Here is a 26,363-nt window from a genome sequence, read left to right as displayed (position 1 = left end):
TGAATATTTGTTTTGCTTAGGGGGACTTAAGTTTTAGCTTTTGAAGAATCAAAGCTGGAAGAAACTTGGGGAGAAAAAAACCCCCACAAAACATGGTGTTCATTCCCCAGCCTTCATGAACAGTCTCATCCTGATTCAACGTAACTCTCTTTTATTGAAGGCCTCTACAAGACAAAATTTCAAAGCCTTCCTTATCAATCTCCTATGTTCAAATCTCTTTCAAAAGAAGTTTCTTCATATCTAAATAAAATCTAACTTTGCTGTTACTCTTCCTACTCTGTTCCTTTGCCAGCCCCTCCATTCACTCCTTTCCATTCTGAACTCCACATCACTCCCAAAATGTGCACACTGATCTTTGGAAATTCAGTGTTAAATATCATCTCTCTTGGAAGTCCTTCTTGATCTTTCAGGATGATTATAGTTACCTTGTTTGAAAAAATGGAGGGAAAAATGTCCTTCTTTCATTGATTTGTTGTGAGAACTTGATGTAAAAAAAGGATATTCTTAAGCACTATCTAACACACATGGTAAGTTTTCAATAAATATTGGTTGTCATTACCAATGAAAACAACGTTTAATAGAGGATGAGAAATGGTTGCTTCCTATCATTGTATTAAATTTTTCTACATATAGAAATCATTATTACTTTACCATTTAGCCAAATCGTCTTTTTGTTTTCTTTTCTACTAAATCTTATTTTCTTACCTTTTATCTATCCTAAGCTTTCTTCCCTAAATCTTCACTAAATTATTCTCATCTACTTCAGCTTCACAGTCCCATAGAAATTAATTTCAAGTCTGGGAATTAAAAATGTCAAATACAACTGGAGATGGGAAAAGGAGAGATGCTTATTTAATATTAGTTAATTGTTTGCCATCTTTATAGTGCACAAAATATGCTCTTAGCCTTTTTGGCTCACAGACTTCCCTTGCAAATATGATGAAAACTATGGATTGTTGCTCACCTCCTAAAAAACACACACTTACAATTTTATATTAAAATTCTGGAGATGTATGAACCCCCTGAATGTTCCAGGAATATGCATAGATCCCAGATCAGCACTGAGTATTGTATAATATAAACATAAAAATCTCAATCGTTCCATTTTCCTCTGAAATACATTGCAGATTTCTTGCCCCAATATTTTATCCCATTCTACTACTTGCTGTCTACACCTCTTTATTGATTTCCAATGGTTAGATCAAGGCTGATTTAGCCAAATGCTCCAGATACTACAGAGAGTGATTGAGGGAACAAGGTAAGGGATTATGTCTATGAATAGAATATACCATTATTTCTTTTCCTTGCACTTATATAAACAGTGTTAGGAAACTCCTCGTCAGGCACAGAGGTTAACACATTAAAGAAATGTTAAATTCTTTAGCGTATTTGAAAATCCTAAAACACAAAATTCTGTTCTGAATTCACATAGTCACTAAGAAAATGTACTTCAATCCAGTGTCCTTCTAAAAACAGTTTTTCACTAGACTACACAAAACTTTGAACTATCCTGGTAGATTTTGTAATGTTCTTGTGAGGTATTAAAATAAATTGGATAACAATCTAATTAAGGTAGACTAAACTTGATTCATCCGAGGGCTTTTACATCAGGGAGTAAGATTTCTTTCTAGTCTATAATATACTTATACATATTTTTGTGGGTAACCTGTCTCATTTGATAGCGCAAACTATTACCACTAAGAACAGAAGAAACACATAGAACAAACTTACCCCCCATGATGAGCAAAACATTTTAATTCTAAACCAAATATGCTGGGTACCAAAAAAAGTCCTAACAATGTCTTCCAGCGATACTGTAATTTTAAACTTGGTGTATACTAAATGGAACTTTAACTTCATTTTGGTCATAATTTACCTTATTACATGATGTTTGATTGGCAATGCCTTATTCTTTGATACTCGGAAAGTGCTCCAGAGAAGTACATGCAAATGGTCAACCATCCCTATTTGCCTACTTGCGTAGATTCAGTAGTTGTAAGTTCTGCTGTGTATCAGCAGCAACAGTCAGATGACACCACTACCCTTGAGTAACAGACATAGAGAGTGGTTAGGGACTCAAGGTATCACTGAGGAGGAGCTTGACGATATGAGTGAGAATTTAAGGCAACTGCTTCCAGTCAAGTTGTGGAGTAATTGATGAGCAGAGGGGAAGGAAGAAAAAGAGTGATTGAATAGCAAATGCTGAGAGATCATCTAATTTCACCTGCATTTTCTATAAATGAAACATGAAGTAACTGATTACTCTTAGATTAAGACTGGGGACATGGTTTAAGGGGAAAAATTAGTCATTTGAGATTCAAGAAACCTGAATTCCAGACTGAAATTTGCCATTAATATTAGGCAAGATAGTTTTTCTCTGTCTCAGTTGCCACAAATGTTAAATGAGAGGATTGGGTTAGAATTCCATGATGCTAACCTTTAACGAGGCTGTTTTCATTCCCAGGCTAATACTATTTCATTTGAACATTTACATTCTAAATATGAGCACAGTAAATGATAGTGTTTACCATCAACTTAGCATCAGAAGGTCTCATTATTATAATAGTTACAATCATTGCGCAATATTAGTAATGATACCTTTTAAAGTATGTTAAAGTTACACTTTTTAAAGTTACTAAGCAAATTTTATTATTTTTTTTATTTTTTAACAATAGACATAATTATTCATTTTTAAAAATATATGAAGCTCTTAGTATCACCCACATTTCTGGGTCCTGGAAATAGAGCAGTAAACAATATAGGAAAGGACCCTGTCCTCAAGAATAGAAATTGAGAATATTTAAATACAAAATCAAGATAATCTCAGAGTGTGATTAATTTCTTTTAAAGCAATAAGACAGTGATTTTTATGGAGACTATTGGGTAAATGTGACTGGGGGGAGGTGGGAAGATGTTGCTATAGATTAGGTGGTCACTTCTAAAAGGGAGAAATTTGGGGCATGAGAATAAATTATTTCTGCTGAGAGGCACAGAGATAGGAACGTACAAAAGTCATGTGGAAGGACCGATCTTACCGTTCAAGGAACAGCAAGAAGGTCTGTGTGGCCTAGTATGGGATAAAGTCTGAGGGACAGGCAAGGGCCAGCTTGGAGAACAAGTTAAAAGTTTCCACTGAAATATTATATACGACAACTAAGAGCTTTTAAATATTAATATAAATGTATTCAAGGCAAATTTTTGCTTAAAACCCAAGCTGACTATAGATAATTCTGCCTTCTGTGGAATGGGAACGTGGGGAGAGTGGTATGTACTCATGTGTGTGAGTGTGTACATGTGTGCACATGCGTGCATATGTGTGTGAGAGTGTGTACATGCGTGCGTATGTGTGTGAGTGTGTACATGCATGTACATGCGTGCATATGTGTGAGTGTGCACATGCGTGCATGTGTGTGTGTGTGTTTTGGATATGAGTATTTCTTAAGAGAGTAGAGTAAAACTTTTTCTGTACATTTCACTTCCTTGTACAGAGACTGGCCAAGGCCAGAGAACGGTAGTACGTGATATAAAAGTTTAGAAGCACTTAGTTGGTCTTCGTACGTGACTGGGAAACCTAGAGCTGAGTTTGGGGTTGGTTAGAGAAAGCGGATCACCGGTCCAGGTGACCTATGGCTGCAGGCCAACATACTTTTAAGTAAAGAAATCACCAGTATTCAAAATTTTGTGTCTTCTCTAAGTAAACAACTTTAGTCTTGCCAAACTTTCAGTAAAGTCAGGGACACAGACAGATACTTTTATTAGAATTGCTTTTTTTTAAGGGAATCAAGGCGGAGGACTGAGTTCCATGTTTGAACTGACACAGAGCAGTAACGATGGAAGTGATGTAGGAGTGAGGCTCGGAATCCTATGAACTCTGGCACTTGAAGCCAGAAGAGACCATGAAAACATGAGTCCCCCAGAAATCTCAGGGACAAAATCAGCTGTGTGGCTTGAGCTGGCTGTAAGTTATAGAAGTGTTCATTTATGCATTCATTCTCAGTATCTCACCACTATGGAGTCTCTTAAAGGAAAAGAAAGTAATTGGAAGAGCCAGGGAAAGAGAGAGAGTGCGCAACTTTTTTCTTAGAAACTGTAAGCATCCACAATGCCAAAACATCAGTTTGGCGAGAAAAACAAGTCAAGGTAGTCGTTTAATACAGAGTACTCAAAATAATTGGCTGGTTGACTAAGTTTTCACTTCCCAGCAGCTTGCTTTGTCATAAAATAGACAGAGCTCAAACATAAATATTTAAGAGTAGAAATACATCCATTTTATTCCCAATGCTGAGACATTCATAAACATGTTTCAGTTTTATCAGCAAGAATCCATGTGAATGACTTGTCCCATTTGCTCTGGGATTCTGGAGTTTTAAGTGGGCCAGGGTTTTTGAAGTGTTGAAAGATATTATAAAGCACTTACAAGTATTCAGCTAGTCAGACCGCTCAATTAGCTGAACATTTATAACCTCAAAATTTTGACAGAGCATGATTCATGTAGGAATGACCCCTTGGACAACAGATGGCTTTATTGTAGGTATGCTTGAGAGAAAGCATACAAAGCAATGTGTTCTGAGGGAATAAAAATGGAACGTATAGAGAAAGTAAAATTGAACTTAGAAGCATGGATTGTACTCTTAAATAAAGGAAATTGTTGAAAAATTCAGCTGATATATTTTTAATGATAGGGTGTTTTTTAAATGTTTTATTTGAGAGGGTTTAAGACACTCACTTATGGGACACTCCACAAAAACAAAATAGACCAAAATTAATATCTACTTATATCTAAGCAACCCATCCTAACTCAGATTATAAATCTAAATTAAGTATTTAGAAAACAATAAAAGTAAAAGGGTTTGGGGAGTAAGAACCACCATGTCAACCAAAAACCTAAATCCATAACATTTTAATTTCTTGTTTTTTTCTTTCTTTTTTTTTTTTTCCTGTAGTTGTTAGGTGCTTATATTCTGCAGAAGCATTAATTCATATTTTAGGGTGATATTTTTACCACTAAAATATATCAAGTTTTGATTAAGAGGGTTTTATCAGTTTTTAAAGGAGAATCAAAGGTGATGTAAATAAAAACATATACTTTCAAGTATCTGCAGTATTTCTTAAAACTGAAGTTAATACCACATAGAAATTCACTTTGGAGAAATAAACATCAGATCCCCAAAAATACTTGACATGAATCTGTAGAACAAATGCAAAAGGTCCGTCTCATTTGGAGCCTATTACGGTACACATTACACTAGTATAACTCTTTTTCCTTTCCTTTCCTTTCCTTTCCTTTCCTTTCCTTTCCTTTCCTTTTCTTTTTTCTTAACTTCCTAGGAGCACAAAACTACTCACATTACCATAAAAAAATTCATGGAACAAGAAGCAATAAACAATTTCTCCCAAAGGTAAAAAAAAAAAAAAAAAAAAAAGTATCTCCAATGAGAAAAAAACAGAAAGCAGAAAAACCATCAGGGAACAGGAAGGAGAAGAGGACACAGGACACTCATGCCCCTGCCAGTGCTCATTGCAGACATGTCCTGACCCCTCAGAAGAGTGTGCCCGTTGGTGGTTCGGGAGAGCCAGGAGCAGTCATATGTGGGTGATTAGATTTTCCACACTTACCGCTCCACTTCATAGATGGACCACCAGAGCTCCTATGGGGCAGTATGAGGACTGCTCTCTGACTCTACCGAGTTAGCAATAGGTAAAAACAGCATAGTCCTTAAATTCAGCACCTCCTCACAACTGATGCTTGGTTATTAAAGTCATAATAAAGTAGTATTCCTGCTTATCAAGTTTTCTAAAATAAATATTAAAAAATTAGCAATGAGGGGGTGACTGGGTGGCACAGCGGTTAAGCGTCTGCCTTCAGCTCAGGGCGTGATCCCGGCATTCTGGGATCGAGTCCCACATCAGGCTCCTCCGCTAGGAGCCTGCTTCTTCCTCTCCCACTCCCCCTGCTTGTGTTCCCTCTCTCGCTGGCTGTCTCTATCTCTGTTAAATAAATAAATAAATAAATAAATAAATAAATAAAATCTTAAAAAAAAAATTAGCAATGAACAATCAGTAAGGACAAAAAATGAATTAGCTTATACATTTTTCCCTTTACTTAGTTACTTCTCCCCTTAACACTAATAAGCAAGAAGCATTTATGGACCAAAATGCTCATTCTCAACTAATTGTTTATACGAACTGTAAATGTACACTTTAATATTCTCGTGCTTCTTTGGTCCTCATTACAACTCTGTAGACCAGGTTATTATTTTTCTTATCCTCATTTTATAGATGAACCTGAAGTTTAAAGAAAATAATTTATCAAAAATCAGACAGCTGGTACAGACTAAAGCCAATATTAAATACAGAACTTCTGCCTATAAATTACAGCCCACCTCCTTTAATCATGCACCTATTAACCATAATGACTCCAAATAAATATTCTTCTAAAAAATAATTTATTACAAGACCTGTTATCCACCCAACAGGGACACATACTAAAACTATAATTCTTGAGTAATTCTCTGGGCGATCTTGTAAAAATGTACAGTGCTCTGAAGATCATTGTTTATACATGCAAAATGTTTGTTCAATGTTCCTAATTTGAATGAGCCGGCAAGTCAGAAAAAGATCATACTCCAGCATCTTAGACATTCACTATTAATTCCTCAAACCTTTTCTTTATATATGCTTTTTCTTTTTCTAGTTTGAAGAATAAGAAAACCCATTAGGAAAGTTAGCTGTTACAAGTAAAACTGAATTAAAAGAAGAAGAAATCAGGAACAAGAGCGAGAGAAGGAGATCTAACAATGATGCTAGGTTTGGGAGGTTATTTAATCATAGTATTAGTTGAAGAAAAAAATCAAACACTGTGCTCTGTGGGCACACATAGCATTTCTACATACAAGAATGATTTAAAGTTGGCATTGGCTATAAATATTGTCCATGAATGAACTTTTAGAATTAAAAACAAAAACAAACACAACACAGTATTACCGATAGAAAATACAATTTAAATGCAGAACGGTTAATTAGCAAGCATGGAATATTCCACAAATTACTTACAAGGACAAGCAAAGTCCTATCAAGGCTTCTGTGGTCTGCTTTTAGGTGAGATATTCGTTGTCACTGTGTAGATTTTTTGCCTTTCTGCTAAACGTTCCATGACTTTCTTGACAAGACTGAATGTAAGTTATTCTTATAAAATACCAGAACTGTCATAATTATGATTTTTAGTATTATCCAAATTAATTACAACTTCCAGCAGTGACACAGACTAAAATAGCAAGAGCTGCTGGTGATCTAAAACTACTCTCAGCATGTCCCAGCGAGTACTTGGCCAGGAGCACATGTCGCTTAAAAAAAGCACGTAACCCTTTAGACCCGACAGTCAATTAAGGCCTTGGTAGAAATGTCAGCCATAAGAATGAAAAGACCTTTCAATTATTTACATACAATTTTCCTCTAATTAGTGAGAACTGATTTTAATTTTTTCCCCCTCTTTCCTCAAACAGGACCATATGGGATCAAGTTTAGAAGGGCAGCTGCTTCATTAAAGACAGAGAGAGAGAAAATGAGAGCAAGAGCGAGAGCCAGGAGAGAGAGAGGTAGTTTTTCTTGTCAATCAGACCTCAGGATTCTTAGAGAGACGGGGTCAGCAAATGCTGATTAGCTTTGCAGTCTTTAAAGATTCGTAAGGAACTTAGGTAGCAGCGGCCGGGCTGATGATGGAAAACAATACAACATTTTCAAAAATGCCTGACAAAGAAAGTACAAAAATAATCAGCAGAGTGTCGTGTCCCAAGCGCCCGGTGTCTCTGTGGTACAAGAGATCTACTGTTCTACTTTGATTTGGTAGTTGTATGGCTTGCCAAATAACTGCACATATACATAAAAATATATAGAGATAATGATTTAAATATAGTATAGTCAAAATCATATCTTAAAATTACTTTTGTAAAGCAATTTTGAAAAGACTTGTGAAATATATGAGTAGAAATGACTCTGGAGTAAGTGTAAGTACTATCCAATCTCTAGTATCTCCCTGGAACTGGCATATCTTTGGGGCACCATTTGGGAAAACCTTCACAAAAGCACGTACGTTTCATTTTTTTATTCTATGGAATGGACAATAATGAAATAAAAGTTCATTTTGCTGTTGTTTTCATTTTATTTCTAGATTTGAGGATATCTATCTTCAAAGGAAAGAATGTTCTGAGTCTTTCTAATTGCATTACCTCTTTAATATAACTTTTTAAAGTGTTCTTAGGTCGGCTTATGAGGAGAGACTTAGACGTATTTACACTTTCAAAAGTAGAATTTGAAAACACATTACCTTTCAGAGCCTAATTTATTTGTATTTATTTGCTTCCAAATGTTACCTTGGAATTTCCACATGGGAATTTCCAAATGAGGTAGCAGGCATATGATATTTCTCTAGCAGTTTTTACACGATGCTGACAGTAAGAAAGATTGACATAAAAGAAAACATTAAGCATTCACAGTTTTGTTTCCATTTATCCTGACATTGTTATTTAAGATAAACTACCTAAACTTTCTTAAAATCCAAACGTGTGCACAGGAGCCCAGCAGTGCTCTCCGTCTGCCACACGTGGCTTTAATTCAAATAAGAAGTAATTTCACCATCTGACTACAGGTTAACTATCCCCAGAAAATCCTCCTGCATTCCCTGTACCACTGTGTGAAGATAGGCCCACGCCAAAAAACAGAACATTCAAAAGTGAACCGAAAACACCCAGGGAAAGTCAGAATGTACAGGGAACAGCTTCTGCCAGCTAATAAGATTCCTTTCTGTGCTAATAGGATGGGACAAAAACATCCCTTGATTCAGTTGTGTGGGCAGGGAAGTAGGCTCTTAAGAACCTAGGAGTATGTGCAGATTTTGCAGAGAATGGTAATGGCTTTCTCTTTCTACTTTCTCCCATCTTTAGACTGAGCCATTATGGAGAAATACAAAAACATTGTAGAAGAACTCAATCTGGAGTTCTGGGACAGAGAGGGGCTGCCCTTGGAAAACTTCTATCCTAAGGGATTGCCAGTATATTTCAATACAACAGTCTCCAATGCCACCCGCAAGCTTGTGTAACCTCATGAAGGGCCGTAGCTGCCAGCTGACTTTGTGACGATCAAGTCCATTGGCCCACACATTCTCTTCTCTCAAGCTCCTGGAAGAGTTACCTGTCTTCTGTCAAATGCCTTCTGTCCCCTTTCTACCATCAGTCACTTCTAGTTCAGAGAAAGTTTCCCCTAGTCCTGAAGCTGTTGACTAACGAATTCTTGACTCTCCTATCCTTCACATACCAGTAAAATCAAAGAATCACAGTGTCGTTCAAAACTAGAGTCTTGGGCAACTGTCATTTTACAATGGGCTGTGTGAGAATGGCTTCCTTTTAACTAGTCCGCATGATTTATTCCAGATTCCTCCAATTTAAGTCTATGTTATATGCCAGAAGATTTTTCTAAAATGAAACATTTCCTATTTTTTTTAATTTTCTTTCCTAGTTTAAGTCTTCTGTGGCTCCTCACTACCTGTATTTATAACAGTGATTTTGAACACAGCACATGCTCCAAAAACATCATACTATACTCTTCACCTTCAATATGTTAGACTTGCTGTTTCTAAAACACTCCCTGAAGAAGGTCTGCTAGAATGGGGGCCTTTCTCTCAAACCACTCCACTCCATTTTTTGCAGATTGCTAACCAGTATAAGAAGAGCCTGATTCTGGGGTGAAGAACAGAAATAAAAAATAAAAATAACAAAAGGAAAGAAGCATGGAAATGAGAAAGAAAAGAGAAGACAGGATTTCTTTGCAAATTCTGAGGAGATGGCCTAGTAGGTGTCAGTAGCAGTGAGGCTAAATGGGAGGTCAGGGTGGGAGGGATTAACAGCGCACTGCACAAGACAGGCTTCCTAGGCATGTCTTCTGTGCCATTGCACAATCAGAAGGGCCTCAAATTTGGTTCACGATCTGTTTTCACCATCTTGAAATTCTTAATTTTATTTTTGAACTTGTGTGTGTGTGTTTTTTTTTTAAGATTTTATTTATTTATTTGACAGAGATAGAGACAGCCAGCGAGAGAGGGAACACAAGCAGGGGGAGTGGGAGAGGAAGAAGCAGGCTCATAGCAGAGGAGCCTGATGTGGGGCTCGATCCCATAACGCCGGGATCACGCCCTGAGCCGAAGGCAGATGCTTAACCGCTGTGCCACCCAGGCGCCCCTGAACTTGTGTTTTATAACTGAAATCTAACGAGACAATTGAGCATTCAAGAGTAGAGATATACTCAATATGTGGGTCCACTGTTCCTTGATTCCCCCTAAGCACAGAATTCTGACAGCCTCACAGTGTGGGAATTCATTGACATTGTGAGTATAAGCTAAATGCGTCATGTCTACAACTGAGTCATTGGGTGCTGACAGCTCCAAGAAGCCATGCTTTCCCTGAGAACCAGAACATACTTCAAACACAGAAAAAACACAATGATGTTCTAAGAAACACAGTGACGGAAGAACCCTCTCACATCCTTTCTTTCTGATGTTACTTCCTTGAATTAGCCGACCACTTCAGCTAAAAATAATGACAGAGACGGGAAGGGAGAAATAGAGCAAGCCGTAAGTCCTTTTCCTTTCAGTCTCTCGTTACCCACCAGTAAGCCAAAGGCAAAGCTGTTGGTAACAATGCGTGCGTATAAACAAATGATACAGTTGTGTTTTGTGCAGCACCTCTGCTGTTCTAGTAAGAATGAAATACATATGCACATGCAGGCTATGAAATGTGAATTGCGCAACTAGTAATTTCACATACTAGTCAAATGATCTTAGGTTTACATTTAAAACTGGCACTGTAGCATATAAAGATATATAGCAAAATTCATGTTAAAGTTTTAATGTTTCTTTACTTAGAACATTAAAAGCAAATTAAAAAACAACAACAACAACACCATGGCAAGCTGAGAGAGACCATAGAAGAAGGAAAAAGCTTTATATTTAAGGAATTTTAACACCACTTTTTCCTTGCTCTCAAACAAGAGGCCCTGCATTTTCATTTTGCGCTGGGCCCTATAAATGATATAGGTTGCCCTGCCCCTTCATTACCTCCAATTCTCATTTCAGGTAAGTTTATTATTCAAATCACAAGTAAAAGACTACTTGATACATTCTCCTCTATCTTGTGACTTGACAAATTAGTTCTAGGACCAGTTGAGGTATGGAGTAAATGCCCCCTTTTTGCCATGATTGGGACATAGTCAGAATTCTGGCTGGAGGTGCAGGGTTGTGAAAGAGTGGTTCGGCCCTGGAGAAAAATTCCAATATAGCATGTTTTCAACAATTTTTCAAGGTAATATATTCACATGATGGTTGTTAGAACCATGGGGGAAAGCCACCTAAGGACCCCCTGTGAAGAGCTCAATTAAAATATTAATTTTGAGAATATGAGGTCTATGGATGCCTGCCGGGCTGGTCTTATTTCCTTTACAGGCACTTTCTTGAGTGCAAAAATGCCAGCACCCAACATAGTGACCGATGTGGAGTAAATACACAAAGGAACAGGTGAAAAATAAATCCTGGATTTCCCTTGGTCCCACAATTTATGACAGATGTAAGTATGAAAATAATGCCCTTCTTACTTAGTTTGATCTAAGTTTTTTTATTCACTGATAACAAAACTGAAGGAAAAATAGGTAAAACAATGGTTATGCAGATAAATAATAAGAAAAAATTATTTTCTTTTAAATTTGGGATCTCTTGCCTTGCCTTGCTAAGAACCAGGAGTGACTGTGGAGAATTTCTCTGCAGGATTGAAGAAATGGGGCAGGGGTGGGAGGGGGCGGGGAGGAAGAGTGGAGGGCGGGGAGACTGAGCAGCTGCAGTAGGCAAGTGGAGAGGGGGAGACCTCCCAGGCAGCTCAGGAGGTAGTGACATTGCAGAAATGTCTAAAGGGGATATTTCAATGATAAAATTCTCTCATCTTAAAATGAAATCTACGATTTCTTCCTAATGTTTTAATGGAAGTGGATTTGCATATGTGAGGAAGGCTGGGGCTGGGGTAAGCATTGAAAAGGAGGTGGGTTGGAAGGAAGATCCAAAGAAGAGGACTGGGGAAGAGATGACACCACTTTGACTTATACAGATTTTAAAGATTGTCTTTAGCATTTAAGAGAAGGGGAAAATTAGTTTATTTACCATTTAATATTCTCAGCCTTCCTGATAACTTTTGGCTGTTCACATTGACTTATTTCTGGGCACATATTCAATTTCCCTCGTTCCTTTGCCCTCTCCAAAGGAAAGAACTAATTCCAGTGTCTCCAGTTTTACCATCCAACATTTTGTCCAGCAAATGGACTCCTTGGAAAGATGATGAAACAGAAATTTCAGTAGAGATTTGTGGCAAAGGCAGAGAATATTTTCGTCATAAAGGGAAAGCCTGTTTCCCTGGACACCTTCAATGGCCTATTTCCTGGGCTCTAAATATAGAGCACCAGGGCTTTCCTCACACCTGACCCTGATGCTGCCAGCTGGGAGACTGGGTCTCTATTCCAATATAAACTCTACATGTAAACAATATGCCTCGGCCACTTTTTTAATATAGGCATTTTTTTTTCTTAAAACATATGCTGGGCGCCTGGGTGGCTCAGTTGGTTAGGCAACTGCCTTCAGCTCAGGTCATGATCCCAGGGTCCCAGGATCAAGTCCAGCATCGAGCTCCCTGCTCAGTGGGGAGTCTGCTTCTCCCTCTGACCCTCCCCCACCTCGTGCTCTCTCTCACTCCCCCTCTCAAATAAACAAATAAATAAATAAAAATCTTTTTTAAAAAATTCTAATGGTATATCGTTAAAGTGAAATATTTGCTGTTCCTTGTAAGTTTCTAGGTTTAAGCTACAATTTCTATTATTAATAAGTGAAAAAGAAAAAGGTGTTCTTGGGCTGCCTCTGTATTTTGAACACTAGCATACAGTGTCTCAGGTTTGAGAACCTTATTTTCTGGACTGAGCAGCCACTAGCGGTCACTTGCCTCACAAAGATGAATCACTATGACTCTAAATGGAACTCATAGGCAATCACTCACAATACTTGCCTTAGGTTGATTCATGGTACATCAGCCCTTAAGCCCCAGGGGCCTCACCTGTCCCTGTGGCCTGAAGAAACCATTTGTGGTTTTGATCACATGTGATTTTCTTCTGCCTCTAGCTTCCCCTTTCTGGTCAATCCATCATACACAGACAAAGTTAGCTTTCTACAACACAAATTATATTGTGTTATTTCCTGCTCAGAAGCCTTCCAAGACTCCCCACTGATTTCAGAAGAATCCAAACCTCTTAGCATAGCAGTCAAAACCCTTCATAATCAGAACTCAGTCTTCCCATCTAGTACCTTCTCTTTCTGTCCCTCCCCTTTCCTGTACTTCTCTGCCCTTTCTATAAATATATTTTTAAATACTCCTGTAATTCTAGTTAGCAGTTACTCATGGGATCAGGGATGTTCATTGACTCTTTCACTTAGTATTAGACATTACGTCATATTTTTTTCTTCAGGTGTAAAATACAGTGATTCAACAATTTCATACATCACCCTGTTAAGCCTTACTTCTTTATTCTTGTATGATATAAGAAGAAGAGGTTGGTTGAATAATACCTATTCAGCCAAATGTTGTTCATCTAATTTTTATTTGAGACATTTGATAAAAATGCAGATTTTTCAGCACCACCTTAGACCTAAATCAGAATCTTTGGTAATGGGATATGAAATCTGAAGGTTAAGCAAGTTTTTCATGTCTATCTAATACCCCAGAGTTTGGATACTCCATGTATTTGACATTAAAAGCAATAGCATTTGCCTTGATAGTATCTTTTTTATCTTAATCATCTCTATGTCACTCAAACATTAATATCCTGCCAGTACCTTCTATGTATCCTTTAAGGCATACATTACCCAAAATAGATGTAGTTCTCCAGGGCTCACTACTGATTGAACAAGAAAAAGAAGGCTGAAAAATACCAATAAATATCCCAAAAGATAAAGGAAATGTGCCAGAATGCTGAGGGTTTGCTAGGATTCAGTGACTAGAGTTGAAAATGTTTGACTTCTAAGGAAGCCTTCAAGGAGATACACTGTTTTAAGGACAAGAAAATCATTCCAACTTTGGAAATGCACAAAAGCAAAGCATGTGGAAGATTCACGAACCCTGATTAAGTTGAGTCTATCTTAGTATGTGATGAGAAAGAGAGAGTTAGACATGGGGAAGAAAGTGAGCCTTCGTAGGTAGAATGGCTAGAAGCACACAATTTGAGGATTTTGATAGGGAATTCATTTCACATTTATTAGACCTGATTGAGCAGCAATATAATTCTAAGAAATATGAAGTCGTCCAGTGACAATAACTGATATTCACACAACAATTATTTATTGAATGGCTTATATACATACTAGTCCCTGTTTCGGGCACCAAGAATTCAGCAGTGAAGAAAACAGACCAAATAAGCCCATACCATCAGAAAGATAAACAGTAAACATTCAGACTGACTCCCAGCATCTTTTCCATCCTTTTCGTACTGAGTAGCAGCAATACAGTGTAAAGAATTTTCCTCCACTCAAGTGGTGGGCCAATCTAGCTAAAGGCAACCCTCTCTTGCCAATGATTGCTTGAGGAAAGGGGCTTATGATCCAATTCTGAGTAATATGATCAAAAAACTGTTTGCTGGAGCCTAATAAAGGCACAGGAAATCAATTTTCCTTTCCTATTGGATGAAGAAGAAACATATGACCTCAATTTCTTACAGGAGGGGATCTATCTTTGGATGAAACCAACACTGTTATTGAAGGAAAAGAGATATAGAAAGAACTTGCTGAATCAACCTTCCAAGAAGCCTACACCATCTCTGGGCTTTTTCTTATATGAACTAATTCTTTTTATTTTTACTGATGCAAAATATATCTTAACTGATACACATACATAACAATGTTTACATACCTCATTTGGTCCTCAATACCTTCTTCAAGACGAATATTCTCTGCTAATAAAAGTATAAAAGAAAAAGCTTAAAAGTGAAGAAAATATTAGAAGATTTTTACCAAAGACCAAGCGGGAGGTTTGGGGATTTAGAAATATATGATATGGAAGCAAAGTAATAGTCATGGAGCATCTCCTGTGTGCTGATTATTCTGATAAGTATTTCACAGATTATCTAATTTTAGTTTTTATGAAAACTCTATAAGTTTATTATTATCCTTATTTTATAAATGAGTAAACTGAAGGCCAAAGAGAGTTTAAGGAATTTACCCCAGGTCACAATGTGCAGCAAAAATTTCAAATTCAGATTTCTGGTCAGCACATTCTATGCTCTTTCCACTTTGCCACAAACTACTTCTTGTGAGAAAGCCTTTCCTGTGAGTAAGGTCTCATAGAGGAGTAGTCATCAGGGCTTGGTAACGTGAGAATTTAAATAAAAGAACATTGGAGGAAGATATGTGAGTCCTCGTGATTGGAACAACAGTGTGGTAACAGTCAAAACAATGAGACATTGAGAATAAAGCTGTGATAAAAGATAACCAAATGGTATTTGTGGGCCTTTCAAATACAGTGAATATTGGGTTATTAGCATATTGCACAGGGATCAGAAATTAATCTTTGGGGAAGTCCATTGAGGGATGTGAGAATAGGAGGACACAGCAAAATAAAAGAGAATAAAAAGAATGAGAAAACCTGGCTCAACCATAGGCAAAATCAAATGCTAGATGCCTGAAGAAGAGTTTAGGAAGAATATGAAGAAAGCCTGTCAAAATGAAAAATGAACTAATTCATCATTACAGTTTGAACTCTCAGAGTCAAGATGTAGAGTGGTAAATGGTTGAACCAGGTTTGTCTGCCTATTAATTTGAGTAAAAAAGTGCCTGGGAAAATACACCAAAATTCAGAAGTTAACAGAGATTAGACCTCCAATTCCTCCACATCCTGATACAATAAGTTTCCTGTTGTTTAGAGGAGAAGAGAATGTGGAGAGGAACTTATTAGGTGCCTGTTTTGAGGTAGACTCTAATAAGAACTTCACATATAATTTTTGACCCACCCTGTTGCATGGATCTCAGAATAAAGCTTCACCATAAAAGCTGTAGAGATGTGATGGACACTTAATCCTCACAATAATCATGTGGGATTATTGTGTTAGCTTCTGTTTTACAATCGAAGAAGGGAGGCTCAGAAGGATTAAGTTAGTAGCCATAGGTTATGGGGTGAAATCAGGATTGGAACATAGGTTTACATAACTCCAAAGCTGTGTTTATCCACTTCTTGTAGACCTTTCAACCACATTTTATTTAAAATAGTCCTTCCATAAGAAAAAAAAAATAAAGTGAAAGATTGAGAGGCAATAAATAATACCATATATTTATTCACAAGAGCAAATTCATTTAGCTTAGTCACTGTACTCTTTATAGTACCTTCTAATTAGCACAAGAATAACAGCATAGGGACTTTATCAACTTTGTCAAGAGAATTACCCTGAGAATAGAGGCTCGTCTGTACCCATCCTAACAAAGCTTAAAAGCAAATGTTAAAACTGATCCCCAAAAAATGTATATGTATGCTATAATAAAGACTAAAGAAAAAAAAATCTGGCACCAGAAAAACAAAATTTACAATGTCTGACATCAAATCAAAACTTACCAACCAGACAAAGAACCTGGGTAATACAATCCATATTGAAGAGAAAAATCAATCAATAAAAACAGACCCATCAATGACAAAGATGATGGAATAAGCACATAAGGAATTCAACAGCTGTTATAGAATTAAAGCAACAGAATATCTGTGAATGAGGGACAATGTCAAGTAGAACAATGTATTTGTAATTGCAGGACAATTACAATAATGCAGAACTGAATCCATTTTATGAACCGCTAATTATGTTTGGTACTATTTCAATTTAAAGTACAATGGATATGTAAATACTGATCGCTTACCTTATGTCAAATATGATAATAATTCATGTAAGAAATGAAGAGCAAGGTACCTAATATCCCTACTCTAAAGAATTTAACAATCTCTTCAGGTGCATAAGGCAAGTAGAAGTTTTGCTATTTGTCTGGTACGGGACAGAATATATGAGACCACATAAAGAAGAATAAAATTTAAGAGCTGGGCTTAGAGAAATGCTTTGTGTAGGAGGGGACATTTCAGCTGGATATTTGAGAGAGAGTAGAAATATGAGTCATAGTTATGGGGCACAGAAAATATATTCTAGTTGTAAATAGTTATTAAGAATAAATGCAAGGATGCAGGAGAATTAGACGTGTGTTTTAAGAGTGGTAAGTTATAGAATGCCTTACATTAATTCAGGAAGGAGGTATATCAGTTCAGAATGTCAGAAAGGGAGGTACTATAGGTGCAATCCTGGTACCTCCCTATTAATGTTTACTTCCTTTACCAATTATTACAGGAAATTTAAGAATATTGGAAATGTAGTCTTTACATTGTACTGATGAGTGTATTTGTTTTTTAGGGCTGCCATTACAAAATAGTTCAACCTGGGTGGCTTAAACAACAGAAATTCATTGTCTCTGTTTTGGAGGCTGGAAGTCCAAGATATAGATGTGGACAGGGTTGTTTCCTTCTGAAGACTGTGAGGGAGAATCCGTTCTATGCCTCTTTCCCAGGTTCTGGTGGTTTTCTAGCAACCCTTGTCTTTCCTTCGCTTGTAGATGCAATGTCTGTCTTCATCCTTACATGGTGTTCTCCCTGTGTGACCTATGTGTCCACATTTCTCCCTTTTGTAAGCACAAGGTCATATTGGATTAGGAGCCCCCTCTTATCTAGTATGACCTCATCTTAACTAATTGTATTCCAAATAAGGTCACATTCTGAGGTATTGGGGGTAAAGGCTTCAACATATGAATTTTAGAGGGGCACAATTCGACCTAGAACAGTGGGGAAATGTTGGAGGCTTTGTCATAGGAGAGGGTCTTAAACAGAATTACCCTTTAGCAAGAGTGATCTGGCAGCTGTGTGTGCATCAGCCTTTGAAGGTCTAGTCTTTCCTTCTCCCTTTGCTCTATATCCAAATACACAAATACACTGTAACCAAGCAGTGCCTACACTCACCACACCTTTTCGTCTATCTCTGCCCTTGCCTATGCTATTCCCACTCCTGGAATTTCTCTGTCCCATTTATGACTAACTCCTACTCTTCCCTCAACGCTTATCTCAAACGTTTCACTCATGTCCATAATACATAGATATGTCTAGCACATTTCAAGAAGCCTTCCTTAAACATGCTACTCCCCTTCTGAATGGTGGCGTTCATAATCCCATTGTCATGACCATTAAAAAAAAAAGTGACATCATGTGTTATCGCATGTATTATACTTCAGGTTGGACACTGTGTCTAAATCATCTCAGATCTCTTGCGACTAGCTCAGTGTGTGGTGTTAAATAAAAAGACCAGAAGTAAGGATGCAGCTAATTCCCCCTGTTCTTCAAGGCTTATTCTTAGATTCTTAGTGTGGATTAAAAAAAAAAAAAAAAGCATCTACATTGTGCTTGTTGTATTCCTTGCACAGTTTTAAGTGCTTAATATACATTAACTCATTTAATCTTCAGAAAACCGTGGTGGGTTGGGTACTACTGTTGTCCCATTTTATAGATGTTGACTCTGACGCCCAGAGAGACTCAGGACTGGCCTGGAATTACACAGCAACCGAATGATGCTTCAGTCTCCTCCTTAACCACTTTGTCACCCTGCCTCTCAAAAACATTTGCCCTCTTCACCAAAGGCCGTGGTTTCGAAAGCATTTCTAGTCCTGCCTCTGATTAGCTACATGATTTTGAGCAAGTTATTTAACTTCTTGATACTTCATTTTTTCAATTTTGAAATGGAAATAATGGTAGTATATCCTCATAGAATTAATACGTGTAAAGCATTTTAGAAAGGTGCCCAGCACTGAGTAAGCCCACCACACACACACACACACACACACACACACACACACACACACACATTGAATAACTGAGAATTTATTGTACACTATGTAGCTAATTGAAGCCATACTGCCTCCTGCTGATGATTTATAGTGTCTGGCTTCTGAAGAAGGATGGTATTGGCAGATTTTTTTTTTCCTTTTTTATGAAGGATGGGACTGGGCTGTCACTTTCTATGAAAATGAGAAAGAGGAGGTCAGAGGTGTTTTTGATAGCAACACAATGGACCTTTATAAGGTTTAAAAAAACATTGCAGTGTTAGGAGTCTGAGAATCTGGACTTCCACTGGCTTATAGCAGTCATCTTGACCTCTCCTCCCTCCTTGTAAGGGGCAATGGAAAGGCACCAGGGGAAGCAGGGAGAAAATTTTAGAAAATATTTCAGAAAATGCAACCTTGAAAGGAAATTAAAAAATCAGAATTCTGCACAATAAGAAAATCCTGTTCACTGAGCCTGTTGAACAGTTATCAACAATTCTTTAGAAAATTCTAGCAGTTTACATGTGGAGTCAGTTGCTTTCTAATTGCTACAGCAGGCTACCACTGGGAAGAACAAAGGAAATATTTAGCACATCGTAAATTCTTCTGCAGCCCTGTGGAGTGGCTGGAGTTCAGATTACACATTTATAACTAGCATTTGAGAGCAATTTCTACTTCACTTTTGAGAAAGTTGTTGGGGAAGCAGTTCAGCACTGTTCTTCCTATGATTCTGGAGAAATATAGAGCATTTAAATTTAATAATCCAGTTCATTTGTGTCAGGATTTAATGAAGCTTGGAAAGATGTAACAAGGATATCCATCTTCTCTAGAATTTGCTTTTTCATGGGAAGCAGGTTGTGCAGTGAGTGGGAAAGCATACCTCAGATACACTGGTGGGGTGCTGTGACAACACCCCAACCTGGACAGTGGTCTTCTCATAGGCCATGGCTGAGACATTCTGAAGAATAGGCAAGACCTAAAAATAGATTCAGTTCACACTGCCAGGGAGAGCAGGCAAGCAAGAGGCAGTAAACATGTTTCATGTCACCAAGGATGCAATGAAGGAGTTGCACCACATAGCTAGGGAAGAAACCATCACAGTCCAGTAAGGACACCAAGAAGCCACTTGGATATGAAAAGTCAGAGGTTACTCTTAAAATGGCTCTTGAAGCGATTATGTTTATGTTACAGTTGATGAATGAGTAGGTCTTCAGTGCCTGATTTATCTTTGACTTTGGGGAAGATGATTCAGTTCTCTACAATTTTTAAGGGGCACATTTGCTTAGCAAATAGAAACACATTGTAGAATAATTGCCTGATAGTTTATGATTTATGAGTTGTCTCTGGCTTTAGGTCCTTGTGCTGGACACAGCCATAAGGACTACCTTGTAATTCTTTACCTCGATGATTGATAAAATATGGGAGGTGATTTCTCCTCACGATATTAAGTGAATGTCTTACCCCAAGCCCGAGGGAGAAGAGGCTAAGATTCGAGTCTTTCAAATAAATGAAAAATGAATGCTTTTCTGAACTTACGGTAACTAAATTTCTCATCCTCCTCCTAAAAGAACTGATGATCTTCTCACTAATTTGTCCAAACTTCTAATTGTGTATTGGCTAATATTTGGAGAAAATTTCCAAATAAGGTTAAAGAAGAAGAAGAAGAAGAAGAAGAAGAAGAAGAAGAAGAAGAAGAAGAAGAAGAAGAAAAAGAAAGAAAGAAAGAAAGAAAGAAAGAAAGAAAGAAAGAAAGAAAGAAAGAAAGAAAGAAGAAAGAAATCTAGTTGGGCTTTCTACTTACTAAGACTAGTTCCAACATAAAATCTCTATAGATTTAAACTACAGAACAAATCTTGTCTATCTTTCTAAACGAATATAAACTGTAACCTCACTATTTTCTCTCTGACCAAATTTAGAATTGCAGTGTCTTTTTGTTTTAAAAGTAAAACAGTTAGCTCCCATTTTAGGTTTTGATTTTGCTACATAAGTAGATAACATGATTAAATGGAATAAAGTTGTCATTTAGTTGTAACATTCGTCAAATTAATAATTACAGTTTCTCTTCCAATATCACATAATTTTATGCACCTACTGGCTGACAAGCCTGAGTTCCTCTATTACATCATATATATAATCTACACCTCAAAAGAGAAAAAATAATCTCTTTGGCTACCCAGCATATGTGCTGAATATAATCTGGTTAGGCAGTAAAGTTTTGTTTTGTTTTTAATCTGGCATGATTTTAAAAGAGTGTTACAGGAAAATGAAAATGGTTTAAAACCATAAAACACCTGATTTATCTTCAGCATCAATCTGATGCCCACGTAAACTGTAAGAATTTATATCATGCACATTCTGTTGCTTGACAACAAAAACAGGACTAGCCATACCTACGTAAAAAAGCATATATATTTTAAATGTATTTTTATATATTTGAAAAAAATGAATAGAAAAAGGGTGACATGTATGAAGTAAGAATTAAATGAGAAAATTAGCGAAAATCTTGTCAAGTAATATAATATTTATGAATGTACACTGTCAATTGATTTTCACAACAAATTAAAATCTCTACACAATCAAAAAGTTTCTAAGCTCCAGCCAATGATATCCTTATTTCAAGCAACTTTTGATACAAATAAAATCCAAGATAACCATTCCCTTGGATTTCATTTTGATGGGATTTATTCTCTGCTCACTGATATAAATGTTGGTCTAGAATTACCAATGTCTTTGGAAATTTTATTGAATAATTAACTGATTAATTGTTATTTTTAACCACAGATTCTCACTGACATTTTAGTAACTTACACAAATGCAAGTATTTAAAAGAAAAAAAAAAAACAGGCATGAAGTAAGAAGAACCCTAATAAACATAATTCTAGGAGGGAATCTTTATTGTTGTGAAGCTTATAAAATTGAAGGTCTCATGTTTTAAGAAGATGAAAAAGGAATTCTTTCTCTGCTGTGGAATAAATGGACTATCTCACCCATGAATAATGATTAACGTTCTTTCACTCAGAGAAAAGGCTTGTAGGTGTTCACACCTGCAGCATTCATGAATTATAGGCCCCGTTCCCTTGAAAGAAACTTAATAATCACTATTCACAGGTGAAGTGTGCTTCTGTTGGATATAAAAAGTTGAGATAAAACCAGTCAGCTTTGTTTCCAGCGCTGTTACTTTCCCAGCATTCCATCCCCTCCGGTCACTGCAAAAATACTTGAGCAGCTTTAAAATTATCCAAAGGTGGTGTTGTAAATACCTTTTCTTCTCAGCTTAGTTCTGTGTTTATCAGAGATTCAGAGGCGGTTTTAAAAGGTCAGAAAAACAAGCCGCCTGCAAACTTGGATTCAAACCCAAGTAATAAGGCCGGCATTTTTACAACCGTACTCTTCTCGATGCCATCCAGGTCTAAACGGACCTTGCATTTCCGCATTCGGAGCCCTAACCTGCCGACGCTGCCATATAAACATAAATACAAACATAAACGTATGTATCCATTTTTTAAAAAGTTTAAATATAAAGTATAATTTTATGTATAAGATTGAGTGTAAATTTAAATATAAAAATAAACAAATATAAATAAAAATATACACATACATGCATTTTTCCAATTTGGTAGGAAAGTTTTTGATTATTCTCATTACCATTTTAATTCAATAAAGATGTTTATGGCATTTTTTTCTGTTTAGAGACCACATTGATGGCCCACTTGCCATCTATGGCTCGCACACATGTTTTCTTGGTCCATAGGGTGTTTTTAAAAATATTGAACCATGGGGCGCCTGGGTGGTGTAGCTGTTAGGCCTCTGACTCTTGATTGCAGCTCAAGTCAGGATCTTAGGTTGTCACGGAGTCTGCTTGAGTCTCTTTCTCCCTCTCCCTCTGTGCTTCCCCATCATACTCTCTCTCTCTCTCTCTAAAACACATAAATAAATCTTTTTAAAAAAATCTATTGAACTGTAATTTAAAAAGTGGCATGTTTCATATTAAAAAATACCTAAATTTCTCAGTTACTTGAAAAGTTTCAAGCTCTGGCAACACCGCACCTCCATTCCCTCTGCGTACAAACAGGAAGGCGCTGAGCACGGGGTCAGCTTGCAGACCTGACTTGTATGTGACTCGGTTACCGTTTCCTGCCTCAACTCGACTGCATGATCCTAGAATGACTGGACTGTTACCCTTCTATTAGCCCTCACGTCTCTTCACGCAGCTAGCTTTACTCACCCAACCGACCAACACTGCTCCTGCGTCTGACCTTGCGAGTACTTAGGTCTTTGGGTGGAAAGTGGAGTTAACTGGGCATTCTCTGCCTTTGACTCCTAGGCAAGCCTTTCATGAAACACTGGGGCTGTAAAGATAATGGGCAATTGTACCTTCCAGATTACAATTTAGCTGGAGACAAAGAAATACACATAGTACACATTAAATAGATAAATAAAACTTGCAAGTGTGATGATACAGGGGCCCCTAGGGGAATTAGAACATGCACAAGAGGGGTCCCTGACCTAGGGATAGATGAGAAGGTGTGGCCGGGTTGAGGGGAGAAAAGGGGGTGTTCAGATCTGGGCAGAGAAGGCTTCTCTCGAGGACTTTAGAGATTACCAAGGAGTTAGGGCAGCCAAGTTTTGGGTGGGGAACAGTATGGAATAAGCCATCGGTTTAGTCTTTTTCTTACTTTGTCTTGCCTTTATTTATGATGAACTACACTTAACTTCCACCCTGACTTTCTCTAGCTCCGAATTCAGCATTACATCTATGCTTTTATGAACATTGCTCAAAAACAACCTTTATCACTGTAAGCCATGTATTTTCCAAATACATATTCATTTCCGACTCAGAAATAATCCTTAGATTTTCATCCATGACTAAATCTGAGGATATTTGATAAAACATATGAAAAAAAAAAACCCTAAGAGCGTTCAATAAAATGGGAGCCCATTACACACACACACACACACACACACACACACACACAGAAACCTTACATAAAGACATAGTATGTTAGGAGCTAATACTATTAGCCACTGTTGAGATTCAATAAAATTATCCTCAGTCACTGAAAAGAAGGGGGACCTTTTTTTTTCAAGTGTTAAGAAATTGAGTTTTAATATCTGGTCTGATCCAACATTTTGGTTTGATAGAACCAAATCGTTCATTAGTATTTCAAGTTTTAAAACTCCAATGAAGTACATTCATGATTATGAAAAACAAGAATGCATAAAAAATAAAAGCAGGAAAACATTCTAATTTAACTGCAGGGCCTAGAATGTTTTCATAAATAGCCATCTGTAAAATGAAACTTTGGTTCCTGATTTAAAACAAAAACATTTCTTTTAACGAAGCAGCGTTCTTGTGGGGTTGGCCTTGGCATGTGTTAAAGGACACAGATGATTGTCTCACATAACAGAAGTGTAAATGTTGTAAAGAACCAAAAATGTTATCAGGATTGGTTGTCAGGTAATGCCATCTTTTCTTTGAAAAGAGTCATAATCGGGGCGCCTGGGTGGCTCAGTCGTTAAGCATCTGCCTTCAGCTCGGGGCGTGGGGATCAAGCCCTACATTGGGCTCCTCTGCTGGGAGCCTGCTTCTTCCTCTCCCATTCCCCCTGCTTGTGTTCCCTCTCTCTCTGGCTGTCTCTCTCTCTGTGTCAAATAAATAAATAAAATCTTTAAAAAAAAAAGTCATAATCAAGTCATGAAGCACCATAAAAAGTGTTTCAGTCTCTTCACACATGTGCTCCCTTTCAGTGAAATAACGTCAGTCATCAGAAGACATTTCAAGTGCAATCCACACAGTAATAGCTAACCAGATAAGTTCAAGTTGGCAGTTCTCGGCGTGTGCTCAGCCTCCAACGTATGACCGGTTCTCGTTGCTTTGTTAGCTGAAGTAGTAGGCTTGCCAGGTTCTTTCTTTCAAAAGCTTATAAAATTCATAGTTAAGAAAGGTCTATGAAAACTTAAAAACAAAGGAGATGAATTCAAAAGCAGCTGCTTACACAGCTTGATCGCAGTATTTCACTGCAAGTCACGATGTCTTCGCAGCGGCTTCATGCTTAAAAGATTCTGAAAGTAGATTGATTGTTCCCAAACTGCTACATAGTTTTATTTGATTAACCACGTATATTTTTTTGCCAATATGTCTGGCTACCTATTTAAAGTTAGTGCATTGCTGGCAGTATTACAAAAACAGATTTTAAGGATTGGAATCAGATTTGGCAGTAAAGGATTCGGTTCCAAACTCAGAGGTGATCTTAAAATTTCATTTGACATAAAAAGAAAAACCTTTGCAGTCAAAAACAAAAGGCTGTACTTGCAGTGAAAAAAGCGTTTTTGGCTGCCAAACATGTTTATTTTTTCTTTGTTTTCGCTCTATCACAGATCCCTTTGAAGAATGGCCTTCGAGTGATATTAAAAATGTAAGCGCGTACACACATTTAATGAAGATCTTCATTTACATGCGAAGTAAAATCTCACTCCTTTCAAGTAAAAAAAAAAAAAGCATATTTTCAAAAGTTCATTGCAATAAAAGAATCTTTTGTCCTTCCTCTTGGCGTTTGAAGGTTTTAACGAGTTGTTTATATATCTCAATGGCTTGAAAAGACAGATGTATTTTATGTAATCTTCCATGTAAGCTTTTTTCATTTCCCTTATAAATTACTTTTCCATATTTTAAGATGTAGTTATGTTTTCAGGGAAAAATGGCCAAAAAATATGAGCCGTTATTTGTTGGCCACCATGAACCTTTAGATAAAGTAGGTATAAATCACAGTAAGCAATAAAATTCCATCCTAAAAATAAACCACAACCTTATTGAAGAACTATCTATTAAAACTGTGGTGTCTCGTTTTCGTTTTACCTGAACATTAACGTATGAGTTTCATTTGAACGCCAACAGTTAACAACCCATGTTTCATATTCTAATTAACATAAAAGAGATCTGTTTCAATTAAAGAAAGCAAACTTCCTAAAGATTCAATGATGAACTGCTTTTATATTTGGTGATCTCTGGTCGTAAATTACATATAACACACCGAGGGGGGGAAAAAAAGAGTACAGAACAAAGATGCCAACCCCTGAAATACATAATTGAGCAATAATAATGTAAGTACACGTGTCAGCTTGTGTGTGTAGCAACTTCAACCCACAGGAGCGGAGACCTAACGAAATGGTTTCTTGCTTTGTAATCTCCATAAACCTTTCCTGCTGCTTTTAACTCTTATAGGTTTGAGTACAAATCAAATGTAAACCTTAACTTCATCTGGAGCTGGAGTCCAGAAGACAAACAGAAACAAAACAACTTCTGAAATGGCTTACAGGGACTAACGAACGTGTGCTTTGATGGATGATGAAAAAGCCCTCGAAGTTAAAGGGGCACAGCTGAGTGGATTGGGGCAGTGGGTAATGA

This window comes from Ursus maritimus, unplaced genomic scaffold (genome assembly GCF_017311325.1).
Source record: "Ursus maritimus isolate PB19 unplaced genomic scaffold, ASM1731132v1 scaffold_13, whole genome shotgun sequence".
NCBI lineage: Eukaryota > Metazoa > Chordata > Mammalia > Carnivora > Ursidae > Ursus > Ursus maritimus.
This window is presented reverse-complemented; position numbering follows the sequence as displayed.